The sequence below is a fragment of the Drosophila biarmipes genome, chromosome X (assembly GCF_025231255.1).
Source record: "Drosophila biarmipes strain raj3 chromosome X, RU_DBia_V1.1, whole genome shotgun sequence".
Taxonomy (NCBI): domain Eukaryota; kingdom Metazoa; phylum Arthropoda; class Insecta; order Diptera; family Drosophilidae; genus Drosophila; species Drosophila biarmipes.
The window spans coordinates 21,333,241-21,346,601 of NC_066611.1; the positions used below are offsets into that span (position 1 = coordinate 21,333,241).

At 42.4% G+C, this 13,361-nt stretch overlaps 1 protein-coding gene across 1 annotated transcript in view; it reads right to left on the reverse strand.

The window, feature by feature from the left end:
* Positions 1–12,897, reverse strand: part of LOC108023441 (rho guanine nucleotide exchange factor 10) — a 106,679-nt gene extending 93,782 nt beyond the window's left edge. The window contains exons 1-2 of the mRNA XM_017092930.3: positions 12,590–12,897; positions 4,103–5,121 (exon numbers count right to left, since the gene is read on the reverse strand). The gene's annotated coding sequence lies outside the window, so the exon portion shown is untranslated. The remainder of the gene's footprint in view (positions 1–4,102; positions 5,122–12,589) is intronic.
* Positions 12,898–13,361: the final 464 nt, after the last annotated feature.

Here is a 13,361-nt window from a genome sequence, read left to right on the forward strand (position 1 = left end):
TGAAAAGTGTTGACAAACACGCGGATGCCGATGCGCGAGTGTGGGAAAGGGGTGTTTGAAGCATCCGAACAAACAAAGGACCGGCCGGCAGCCAGGGTGGAGCAGCGGGAAAAAATGGTTTAAACAAATGAAAGGAGAAGCAACAAAGAGCAAGAGCAAAACGAAGCGATTACATAAATTCATTAAAATTAAATGTTTGCCAAATGGAAGTCGTGCAAACAGCAGCCACAAACAGGCAAACAGAAGGCATCCAGATAGCCGCCGGAGCACTGGGCAGCTGGACACCAAGGATGCAGGATGCAGGACGAGGAAAGCTGGAATGGAGCTGGACCATCTATATATAGACGGGCCGGCATATGCCAGATGTCAGTTGTCGGGGACCAACGAGTCGAGACGAAATGGAACGTATGCAGAAAAGGAGTCGCATCTCAACTCACTGGAATTAAGCAGAATGCAAACGAGAGAGCTCGGGCAAAAATAAGAGCCGTAAACATTCGACCAGAAGATACCTGCTACTCTGGCTCAGAGATATTACTTTTGAGTACCGAAGATCTGGCAGATTTCCCCGGAAGTCCCAGAAAGCGCCTGTCTGAAACCTGATTATATATCCTCTTATTAAAGTACCAATAAATGTAACTTTTGAACTAACTAGGTGAGAAGTGTATTAGTACACTAAATAAAAAGTCCCCTTTTTAAGGTTTATCAAAGATACCTCGATGAAATAAAATACCTCGACGCTTTCGGTAAAGTGGTCAAGTCTGAGAGGGCCCGACTTTCGACCAGTCATTCGGCCAAAACGGAGAATCCATCCGAGGCTGTTGGCCGACTCTGTTGCCAGACAGTACTAGGCCTAGATCCAGCGGTCTTGTTGCCATCACGTGAATCCCTGCCTTTGCATATTGGCAACAATAAAACACTGCGAATGACAGACAGAGGAGTTCACAAGTTCAAATGCAGACGCGGCTGAGACAACAGTCCGAGTGTCCGACGGGGCGCGACGGGGATGCATTTTCAGATTAAAGTACAGTGGTCCTATTCCTCATTGAAATCTGTCCTAGCCATTTCTTATACCTTAATATTTGTTCTAATTTTTTAAAGCTTTTAAATCAATACAAGTGGGAAGTGTTAATAGTGATTTAGGCCACCGCCCAAAATAAGTTCGAGTTGGGGGCCACTGTCCTTGTGGGATTTGTATGTTATGCAATTGTTTGTTTGTACGTGGGCCAAGTTGCAATGCCATTTACAGGAACAACTGCAACAGCACAGCAAACTTCTTTTCAAACTCCTTCTCCTTCCTTAAGCTTGTTCTTCATTCGCACAAAATCATGCGTATAAAATGCGCATAAATAAAGCGGTTGGTAGCCCACAAGGAGAGCCGGAATAAAATGGAAATCAGCCGAAACCCACTTCAAATCCCAAATGCTCTATGGTTAACCTTCAGGTTATGGTGAAATGTCTTTATAACTTGAAGGATTTCAAGTAAGACTCGGTAAATCCTCAAATTCCAACCCCGAAATGGAATAAATACGTCTTAAATAATCAAATCGTGGTCTGCAAAGAACACCTTCGATAATGATAATACACTAACGAGAAGGATTAAAAAGCTTTAATCCGGAAAAATGGGTTAAGGGTGCAGAAAAATGAAAGCTCAGTCCATCCCGATTGTGGGTCCCACTTTATGGGCAGGGTATTGGGGGCTTAGCCAAACGGTACTTCTTCAAAATACCCTAAGCAAAAAAGGCCGTGAGTAGCGGATAAAAAATGCCTGCGAAGGCTGCGCATGCGTGGAGCTTAAATGCTTTTGGCATACGTCAAGTGCCAGGCGTCGCTGTCTCCCTCTGATGGCATCTCCCCGTCTCTCTCTGCCGCCCATCGACCTCTCTCTCTCTCTGTTCCTCTGCCTGTCCCTGTCTCTTTTTCCTGTCCAAAGTCGCATCCGTGTCTGGGACTTTGGCCCGTGAGCCGAAGTGACGTCTCGTTTTCGATGTTGCCACGGCAACAAAATGTCATTCGTTGCGCCCGTTGCACGCATTCCTGCACCCATCCCCTTACTCCCCATTCAAGGCGTTGCACTGAACAAAAGCCTTAGATTATTATGAATATTATATATTATATTCCATAATGTCAAAGCATCTTGTAACAAAAAAAAGTTAGGCTTTCCAGAATGCAACCCAATATTTTAATAAGATATGATACGATTTTAAAAAATTATTTGCTGAAAATCTTGAAAACATTTTCAGCTTTAAATATACCACCTATCTGTATACAGTACTTCAAAAAAACCCGCAGTAATGTTCTTTTTCTAAGCTGTCATTTTTCTCAGTGCGCATATCCTCATGCGTTTGGCGGTTCGCATTTTTCCGTTGTCTCCGGTTTTATTCTGTTTTCCACCGCTTCAATTAGAAATTCATGATTCGTGGCGATTTCTTCATGCCCGTAACGGGCTGATGAGGCAACTCTGCTGTTTATTTTCACTGCATTAGGGTTGCCAGGTCGCCGGGCGGGCGGTGCAGGAAATCGCACCTCAGCCGGGGCAGTGGATATATTGGGTACTTGGTTTTGGGGAGTGGCTCAATGGAAATTTATACCCGTCGCCATCATTACAAAGTTTAATTTCCCCTGCCCGTTAGTTGGAAGTTAGCTGCTTTTTGGGTTCTTCCACTGTGCGGGCTCTCAAGGGATTGCTTTTTGAGTTGCTTGTCCTCCGCTTAGGACTTTCAAAATGGAACAATTTCAATTATAATTTCAAAGAGCTTTAAATACTGCACCATTTGGTATTGCACCAGCTCAATTTCGACCCCCAGCAGCCAGAGTAACTAGGCTGGCAAATTGCATTTAATTAACACACACACTCCGGCTGTCATCGCTCATTATTATCGTCATTATCGCTCGCACTTTGCAGTTTGCATTCGAAATGAAGTCGTTACATCTCGCAGTCCTCCGACACTCATTACATAATGCTGATAATTTCATTAAATCCGCAATCGCTCAATTCCTCAGCGCCAATAAAAATGCAGCGCAACGCACTTGATTTTCTCATTTATTGCTGATGAAGTGGAAATGAAAGAGCCGGGCTACTTTGTCGTTTCACTTTAATGGCGGAAATTGTTGATTAACTCAAAAATGGGGAAAATGAGAACTAAGCTCTAAAATATATCAAAGTTATGAACCAACAAGGATTCAAAAAATGGCAGGAGCTCAAGGGAAGTTGAACAAGATCATTGGTGGTGGCATAAATTATGTTGCACAGCTTGGCACTTTTAGTTTCCTTCCCAGCGTAAGTTCAAGTTGAAGAATCTCCACTGTAGTTGGCCTCCGGGAAAGGGGACCGAGTTCAGAACAGGACTAGAAGCCGGCAAAGTCCCCTCAAAAGAGAGCGGCAATAAAAAGCCATTGAAGTCAACTCTAGTGCAAAAGTCAATGAAACTTTTATTACCAACATGCCACACACACACGCCACGCACCCCACTTAGCGGCAGGATTAGGGGGCGCTGGGGGATTAGCCAGCCCCAACCCCAAGCCACCCACAAAAGAAGTGCAACAAACGACTTTTGTTTCAGGCAAGAGTTGCGTAAGGGAAAATACATAAAAAAACATGGCGCAGTGCATCACACTTAGTCCTTCGCCTCTGGAACTGCAAATCCTCCCCAACCAGGAATGTCAACTCTGAACTTTTCGCAATTAACCCACGAGAAGTGGCCTACATAACCACTAAGCTCATTTTCCCCCTTTTCAAAGGGTTCCCATTGCCTGAAACTGCAAGGAAGCCCGGAACATTAAGCGGATATTAATATATGGGGGTTCTCAATTTTAGAAATATTCAAAGTCGAGGAAGAAAGAAGATTTTCATACGATAGAATTAGTATTACTTAAAAGTAATTAAATTAGCATTAGGTTCCTATTCAGCTGTTAATGCTCTTATATTCAGCTATTCAGCTACTAAATTCAGCTATTCAGCTACCCGTAAGTTGCTGGCCGAGCTTGTGGTCTTGCAATTTTTCATTAATATTCAATTAAAACCATCAATTTTACTGAAAATTTCCCACTGCGCTGTGTGACCGCTGTTTTGCCCCAAGGTCTATAAACTGGACATAAAACTCACCAGAAATTATGAAGTTATCTCCTGGTGTGTTGCATTAGATTCCTATGGGGTCTGCGAACTCCCTGGCTCCAAATGGCACTCGAAATATATAATTTAATTGCGTAATTAAGCCGCCGGCCTCGACGGCAAATCGAACTGCAATTTAAACTCTAGGGAGTGCTGTTTCTTTTCCTCTTTTATCCATATATTTATTTATCTTTTTTCGTCTTCGCTGCGGGTGCACTTGCGGGCTACTAGTTTACTGACAGTTGGCAGTTTTTGATGTCGTTTTACTCATGTTGCTGTCGATCTCATTGAATGCCCACTGGTGTCTCGCGGTTTGTCTAGATTTCTTCAGGTTTCTTAGCATTTTATCATTTTTTTCCTACACAGAATTTTTGCAGCTTTCAAAATGAGCCTTAAATACGAATTTGGCTTAATTGGCATTACATTGAAATGGTTAGCGACATTTTCTGTGGCACTTTAATTTTTGCGGTATTCCGGCTGCACAGCTTTTTCCTATTTAATTGTGGCTTTTGTTGTACACACTTGTGGTATTTCCATTTTTTACTTTCCAGTTTTTATTGTTTAATTCACTTGCTGGCTACTTTAATATCTCTACTTGTTAAAATTATTGGTATGGTATGTTTTCTAGGCAATTGGCTGTTGTTTTTAAATGCAGTGCAGGCTAGAACTTTTTAGATTCGGATTAAATTTTTTTTAGTTTAGTTTTGATATATTTTTGTTAAAGTTAAGAGTTATCATCACAATTTTTAAGTTTTTAGCGTATGGTTTTAATTCTGTTATACCCATCACAATGCAATTTATGTTAAAGTTATTTTAACTTATGGCTGCTTTGTTAAGACTGGTTTTGAAACTTTTATCTGATTTCATTTTTTACAGCCCCTGTGAGTTTTTGGCCTTTTATGTTATCACCACAAAATTACATTTCATGCTTATTATTTTACTTTTAAATTTTGTCTTATATTTAATCGTTTTTTTATTTTTATTCTCCGTTGTTCAATTGTTGCTGCAAAAACCTAAAAAGGAAAGAAAAATTGATTATTATGAGTCATTAATTCACATATTTCTTCATTTTTCCCCAACCCCTTCGTTCCATCCATTTTTATCCTCGTCCCACAGCGTCGATCGAGTCAACTTGGGGGGACCATTAGAGTGGACCGCGAAACACTTAAAGGCCACTTAAGCCGTGGACATCCCAGCCCGCCCCTCGCAGCTCCACTGCCTTTGCTCTTAACTTATCAACATGGCCATTTTATGCCTTTCCCCCAGACGCCCATGTTCCTTTGGTTTGAAAAGTTCTAGGTCGAAATTTTAGTTGCCAAAGGAACCCGCCGTCAAAACAAAAAAAATGGAAAGAAAAGCTTTCAAGCGGGCCAGGAGGAGGAAGAGCAGCTTAAGATGAAATAAAAAGCGGCAGAAAATAACGATGTCGAAATCACTTTACTTACAAAATGCAATAATATGTACAACTTCCCCACCTCGACTCCCCGCCAGACTATAAACATACACGGGAAGAAATAATGAGAACTATTAATTTAATTTTAATTTAATATGAGTCCATATATTATGAGACGGCTTCGGCAATATCCGTTTACCATACTAATCATACATACTTAACAACTTATAATCCTTAGCATTAACATTTATTATGCAGTAGTTATATTTAGTTTCCATTAATCTCATTATTTCTATGACAACGTACTTATATATATTCATTTTTTATATAATCTTTAAAGTATGAAATTCTAAGGGTGTACTGTTCTTCGAGCGCAGCCTCTTGCCACTCCCACTCCACTCCCCCATCAGTGCAACATTAGTAACGTTTACAGGCTTTTGTTGCGCCTCCCCCTCAAACTTCGAACTGCAAACTAGAGATGGGCGCGTGAGTGCATCTCAGCGTTTCACGAGGTTGTTCTGAGACCCTTTTCTATTTTTTGGATTTGCTAGTATCTATATACATTAATGAGTGGCGATCTCTTTTGCAGATACCCACATTTATTTTTGCAAGATACACCTCGTTGCACGACCATCTCTAGAGTAAGCCCCATTCTCGCAGTTCTTCTGCTTTATCTGGCTGTTGGTATGAAAAAAGCCAAAGGGCACATGTTCAAGATATGCAAAGTAGGAGAAAGGGAGATGGCAGACGGGCGGGACGGAGAAAGGCGAGAAAGGGGCTGGGGCGGGGGCGGGGGCGGGAGCGTGGAGAGGAGCAAATTGAAAGCCAAAGCGGATTGCCATTACTTAGAAGCGCGTTTCAAGCTTCATTGAGCGCTCCGGAAAAGCGTGGGAGGAAAAGTGGGCGGCAGGGGGATGGGGCGCAGGGGGTGGGCAAAGGGAGATGCCTCTGCAGTTGTAATGTGCAACTCTTGCCACTAAAGGCCGACAGCCAATGTGTCTGGCAGGCAACCGCCAGCCGCACTCTCCGGTGAGGCACTGAACAGTGCTCGAAAGCCACAGTCTTTGAACTTCCACCCAAAACATTTTTCATATTCAGTAAATAAAAATATTAGCCTCTTGCGGCATAAAACAACCGATTATACGATCATGAATAAAATGAAGTATTTGGAATCTGCTCCTGACACACAATAAAAGTCCCCCTGCAAGGTGCTCTCCTGTCTTACCGAAACGTTGGCCAGTGACGGCGACATCCCCCTTAGCCGGGGGAAAGGGGCTGCTGGCTCCCCAACCAAGCCCCCTCTTACCACTGGCTGTCAACCAACTTTGCGTTGTGCAAAAAGTCAAATGCGCTTATAACACTACACAATACCAAAGCTGCCGTTGCTGCCAACCTCCAGTTTCAGTGATGCCAACTATCGATTTTAGATAGCTGGGGAATTTACAAGGAAAGATACAATAAGAAGAACTAGAGTAGCGCAATGATTGCAAGCAACTTCTTTAAAACTTTAAGTAGCTTGAGCTTAGTTTTGAATTCGTTTTTCAAGACATGTTAGACCGCTTTGAAAATTTCGAGAAACCAGAAATTTGAATAGTGTCAAAGAAATTGAAATATTTGTTCCCCAAAACTGATTTGTAAAACATTACCCACAGAAAGCCAGCCAACTGGCCAACTCTGACCAACAGTGGAGCTTGGCCTCCATGGGCGGCGGGGGGTCAACAGGGGGTCACGGGGGCTGGAGTACGCCTGGCGGTGACAGCGACGGCGACAGTTGCACTGCAGACTGAGCTTACGACTGCCGGCCGACTAATTGGTTTACTTATGGCCTTTATTTTTGCAGTTGCAGTTGTGGCCCGAAATGCCAGCCACACTTTTTAAGCCATAATTGCGGGGGCGGGGAGGGGCTAAAGGGGACTCCCCCGCATTTCCTGCGACTCAATTGCCAGGGGAAGCGAACGGGCAGTCAAAAAATTGCACAAATTACGAACCACACACGAGTTAACAATCAATTAGGGGCCGAGTTTCCTGCGATTTTATTTATTGTTGCGTTGTTCCCATGTTAGCCCGTTTAGTTGCGCGGGGGCCGCGGAGTCAAAGGGTTAAGGGGGCGGGGCAACGTCTGGGCCTATGTTTGCATTCGCCTCTACCGTTAACCCGTCGCCTTTTGCCTTTGACGAAGCTCCTTGCCTGCCAACAACAGCGAGTGATTACTTATTTAAAAACTCCATTAGAACACGTTCAATTACCAGGGGTATGGGAGGCCAAGGCTCAGGCTTAAGCCGGTAAGCTGCAAGCCATACGTGTAGTGCCAACAATTAAAATGAACTACGCTTCCGGATTCCATAACCTTCGTAATTTCACCCCGATTTTAAAGTGTGACACCTCTAAGAACTCGTGGTTAAATTCTCTTATGATCTACCATAAAATATGTGTTTTACAAGAATGTCCAAATTTTAGCTCATTTTCATGTCCAATTTTTGAGAATTTCCCTTGGTTTTTAGAATCGGAACCTAAAACTGTACTTCTCGATTTCATAACTTGAGTAATTTTAACCCGATTTTAAAGTGTGACACCTCTAAGACCTCGTGGTTAAATTCCCTCATAATCTACACTTCAATTTCTGTTTTACAAGGGGGTCAAAATTTTAGCCTATTTTCATGTTCGATGTTTCCGTATTTCTAATGATTTTTAGAATGGGATCCCAAAACTACACTTCTGGATTCCATAACTTTAGTAATTTTATCCCGATTTTAAAGTGTGATACCTCTATGAACTTGTGGTTAAATTCTCTTATAATCTACACTTCAATTTCTGCTTTACAAGAGGGTCAAAATTTTAGCCTATTTTCATGTCCGATTTTTCTGGTTTCCCATGGTTTTTTGAATGGGATCCCAAAACTACACTTCTGGATTTCATAACTTTAGTAATTTTATCCCGATTTTGAAGTGTGATACCTCTATAAACTCGTGGTTAAATTCTCTCATAATCTACACTTCAATTTCTGCTTTACAAGGGGGTCAAAATTTTAGCCTATTTTCATGTTCGATGTTTCCGTATTTCTAATGATTTTTAGAATGGGATCCCAAAACTACACTTCTGGATTCCATAACTTTAGTAATTTTATACCGATTTTAAAGTGTGATACCTCTATGAACTTGTGGTTAAATTCTCTTATAATCTACACTTCAATTTCTGCTTTACAAGAGGGTCAAAATTTTAGCCTATTTTCATGTCCGATTTTTCCGTGTTTTATGGTTTTTATAATCGGAACCTAAAACTGAACTTCTAGATTTTATAACTTGAGTAATTTTAACCCGATTTTGAAGTGTGATACCTCTATGAGCTTGTGGTTAAATTCTCTCATAATCTACACTTCAATTTCTGATTTACAAGGGTGTCAAAATTTTAGCCTATTTTCATGTCCGATTTTTCTGGTTTCCCATGGTTTTTTGAATGGGATCCCAAAACTACACTTCTGGATTTCATAACTTTAGTAATTTTATCCCGATTTTGAAGTGTGATACCTCTATAAACTCGTGGTTAAATTCTCTCATAATCTACACTTCAATTTCTGCTTTACAAGGGGGTCAAAATTTTAGCCTATTTTCATGTTCGATGTTTCCGTATTTCTAATGATTTTTAGAATGGGATCCCAAAACTACACTTCTGGATTCCATAACTTTAGTAATTTTATACCGATTTTAAAGTGTGATACCTCTATGAACTTGTGGTTAAATTCTCTTATAATCTACACTTCAATTTCTGCTTTACAAGAGGGTCAAAATTTTAGCCTATTTTCATGTCCGATTTTTCCGTGTTTTATGGTTTTTATAATCGGAACCTAAAACTGAACTTCTAGATTTTATAACTTGAGTAATTTTAACCCGATTTTGAAGTGTGATACCTCTATGAGCTTGTGGTTAAATTCTCTCATAATCTACACTTCAATTTCTGATTTACAAGGGTGTCAAAATTTTAGCCTATTTTCATGTCCGATTTTTCTGGTTTCCCATGGTTTTTAGAATGGGATCCCAAAACTGGACTTCAATATTTCATAACTTGAGACATTTTAACCCGATTTTTAAGTGGGATACCACTGTGAACTCGTGGTTAAATTCTATCATAATCTACACTTCAATTTCTGCTTTACAAGAGGGTCAACATTTTACCCTATTTTCATGTCCGATTTTAGCAATGGTTTTTCTGAACAGGAAACAACAACTGCAATTTTAAATTCCACAGCTTGATTTGTTCCTTGCTTATTCCTCCTTGAGTGTCTCCAAAAGCAGACTTACACTTTTGGCAAGCGCTGTCCTCTCCACAGCCAGCTCATTTCCCATTTTCCCATTAACTTGAGCAAATACTATGTCATCATCAAACAAGCCAAGAACGAAGGAGAGCCGACTGGGAGGCAAGGCAGTTTCAAACTCAATTTACTTGAATATGGCCAATGAAGATTTTTGGCCTCACCACTTTTTTGAGAGGCTGGGATTAATTTCAGTCTCGAACCGGCAATTAGTGGAAAATTAAATATGTTCAAAAAATATTTGACGGTTTTTAACTTAACTTTCTAAAAGCTTTAGGTAATAAGTACTTTCTTTCATATAAAGATTGAAAAACTATAAAATAATAAAAGCGTTCGTAAAGTACGTATAAAGTATAAAGTAACATTTAATATTTCAAAATTGAGCTGGGGCGATAAAAAATTCAATTAAGACGAACATTAAATTGATATTTGATATCATTTTCCCCTGCTCCGCGGACTATCTTATAAATCGCCGTTGCCATTCTGATGCGTTCGGCTTAGTATCTTATGCTGCTCTTGGAGCGCAGAGTTTTCTATTTGGCTTTTGGACAGGGGGCAGGGGGGATTCGAGGGGGGTTTGGGAGGGGGAGGGCAAACAGCTTTAGACACTTTAACACATTCCTCTGGGAATGAATACTCTCTGGAAGAAGCCACTAGCGCACACACAGCCAGACATTTTGTGGGCCTTCAGCATCGACATCGAAAAGCCTCGGACTCCGACTTGGCCGGGGATAAAAAGGTGCACCGAAAAAAAATATTGAGGCTGGTGCAAATTGGCAAAAGGAGCCACCAGGATAAAAAAAATATTATTAAGTTTATGCATTACTTAAGAAAACGGCAGCAAATAACATACAACAAAGATTAATGAAAAAAGGTGTAGCACACCATAAAGTTTTAGTTTAAGCTACCTTTCCAAGGTACAATGTGTAGTCTGTATAATTGTGCACTCGTTTTTTCAAGTGCCAAATGCCAAGAGAAACATTTAGACGACTGTCCAAGACCGGTTCTTTTGGCTCTATGAACTCGCCTGCGTCCGCCTCGTACTAACTAGAACTTGTGGCCAAAATAAAAGGCAAACATAAAGCAGCAGCAGCAAGGCGAAAAGCACAAAAGAAGCAAAACGGGGAAATGGCCAGCTAGTTGGCCAGTAGCACTTGGCCAACGGCCCTGTCCCTCTGCGCCTTCCCGTTGGACGGATTTATTTTAGTTAATAAGCGAAGTCAGCGCAGGGCCCTCGAATTGCTGGCATTTTTCGGTGGCTTTAAGGGTTTTAAATTCGCTAAGTAAAGCAGTGGTAATCGGGATTGAGCCACTACTCGAATATTTAATAGAGTCATATTTGATTTATAAGGTATATGTGTTGAAACAAGACGCTTTTAAACTAATAAAGTATTATATTGAAATCAAATTGCCAATGCTAACCTGGCTTTTGGTCCTACGTCTAGGTGACAGAGCCCCTTTTTTGCTGCACCCTCTGCTGGAACTGCCAGAACAGTTCGACTTTTGACCGTGTGTTTTTCAGATTGGTTTTCGCTTGTTGACTTTTTGCAGCCCTTGTGCGCGGCGGTCGCTTCCTTTGATGATCGATCGCTTTTTGGAGCAATCAGGCAGCCGGAAAATCAGAGGGCCCGTCGCTCCCGACCCGTCACTCCTGACCCGTCACCCCTGACCCGTCACCCCTGACCCGTCACCCCTGACCCGCCACTCCCTGGCTCGCCAGCTAATTAGATTCGCTCAGAATTTCTGGCTAATTGAAAGGTGAGGAGTGCGCCTGAACCCCCGTCGCAGGGTACATTTCAGGAAGAGTTTGTCAGCTCAAAGGAACATTTTCGAGTATACGTATCTTGAAAATGTAATAATTTTATCCATACAAAAATCCGGTTTCCGAATTTCTTTTTTTAGGAACATTTTATACTTCTAAACCCTGAAAATATTGGAGTCCCGAGCTCCATACCTAAACAATGGGTCTATCCCGAGCCAAAACTGCACGTGCCCATCTTAATTAAGGGAGATCCTAATGGCCAAGGACGGAACAAAGGATTCGGCTGACGGCGACGCGACAACGCTTCGAGCCACTTGCTCGGGAGACAAAAGAGTCAAGTTTTTGTTGTTAACTTAGGAATAGTGCAGTGCGCACAGAGGGCTGAACTCCCACCCACAGATCCATAACGCTGGCATTTATTTATACTTTATGGAGGTGCCTCAAAGACGTTAAGGGTGAACAGCGAAACTTATTCCCCAGTGAATAGCTAATAAACGAGCTTTAAATGAAAACTTAGGACAATGCAGCGTAAACTGATATTAGAATGTAGAAATCATTTACAAATTACGTGTGTTGGAATAACATTCTGTTAGCAACATGTTAACATGTTAGCAATAACATTAGCAGGTCCAGGCATTTTGGATTTCACTTTAACTTCACATTTATCCACCGCTGTTATTATTTACTTTAAATATCCAATTTCAATGTAACGGCTAATTTGGATTAATTTGGAGCGTACAACTTAATAACAGCATCCAGCGAATACTTTCTACCTCGGTTTACGATTTTGTAGGCATTATGACAGGCACTGAGTTCACAAGTTTACCGGGCCAATTTTTGTCAGTGTAGTTGGGGCCCAACTTAGGGGCTACCAACTTGGGGCCACCTCGTTTTCGAACCACTTTTCCGGATGCAACTATTTTGGCGGCCGGGCCGCTGCTCGCAGGTGGCACCTGCCACGTGACCACAAGTGTCCAGCGGCACCCGCGACCCCTGCGAGCCGGAAGGACCTGCACTTACGTTTCAGCGACGATCGCAGACGGCGGCCGAGTAAATTCAATTAGCGCGAAACTAGTTTGGCACATAAACAAAAATCGCAAAAAAAGAGGGCAGCCACGAAACCAAGGGACCCGCACACACACGCACGCACTAGGTCCGAAGTATTACGTTTCACTCCGTCCGCTGCACGGCTCTCCGGGGAACTGGTGAGGTGGTAAGAACTGCTGTGGCCTCTGATCGCGGCTCGGGGCGACGCTCTTCGTGGGACTGCGCTCTGCTCGAGGAGAGCGCCAGGCTGGGCAGGGAGAGGAGACGTCCTCGCGCGAGCAGCACCAAAATCCAAATGCGGGCGAATCCCACGGACGCAGCGACGTCCCCACGACGACGACGCCGGCAGCGCCGCCAGTGCAGCTCGCTCCCACAGGCGCGGGCACGAGGGTAGTGCACGAGCAGCGAGAGCTCCCAGTGCCTGCAAGCGCACTAACAATGTGTGTGAGTTGAGGAATGCCAAATAATACAATGGTAACATTAGAGGGGGTATAAATATTGTTTTTTATATTAACATTTGGCATGGTATTTTACGCGCTTTCAGAAGGAATTTAATAAAAGTCTTGTTAAAAAACAAATTTAAAACTTGCGAGTGCAAGGCACCGTTGCCTTGGCCGCTGCTGTGCGCCCGAGTGTGTGTGCGAATGGAGTGCAGAAGGAAAGGAACAAGAACTGCCAGCTGAAGCAAAAACAAAAAGCAGCAAAAGCAGTGGCAGCAACAACAACAAGCTGATGCAGTGGAGTT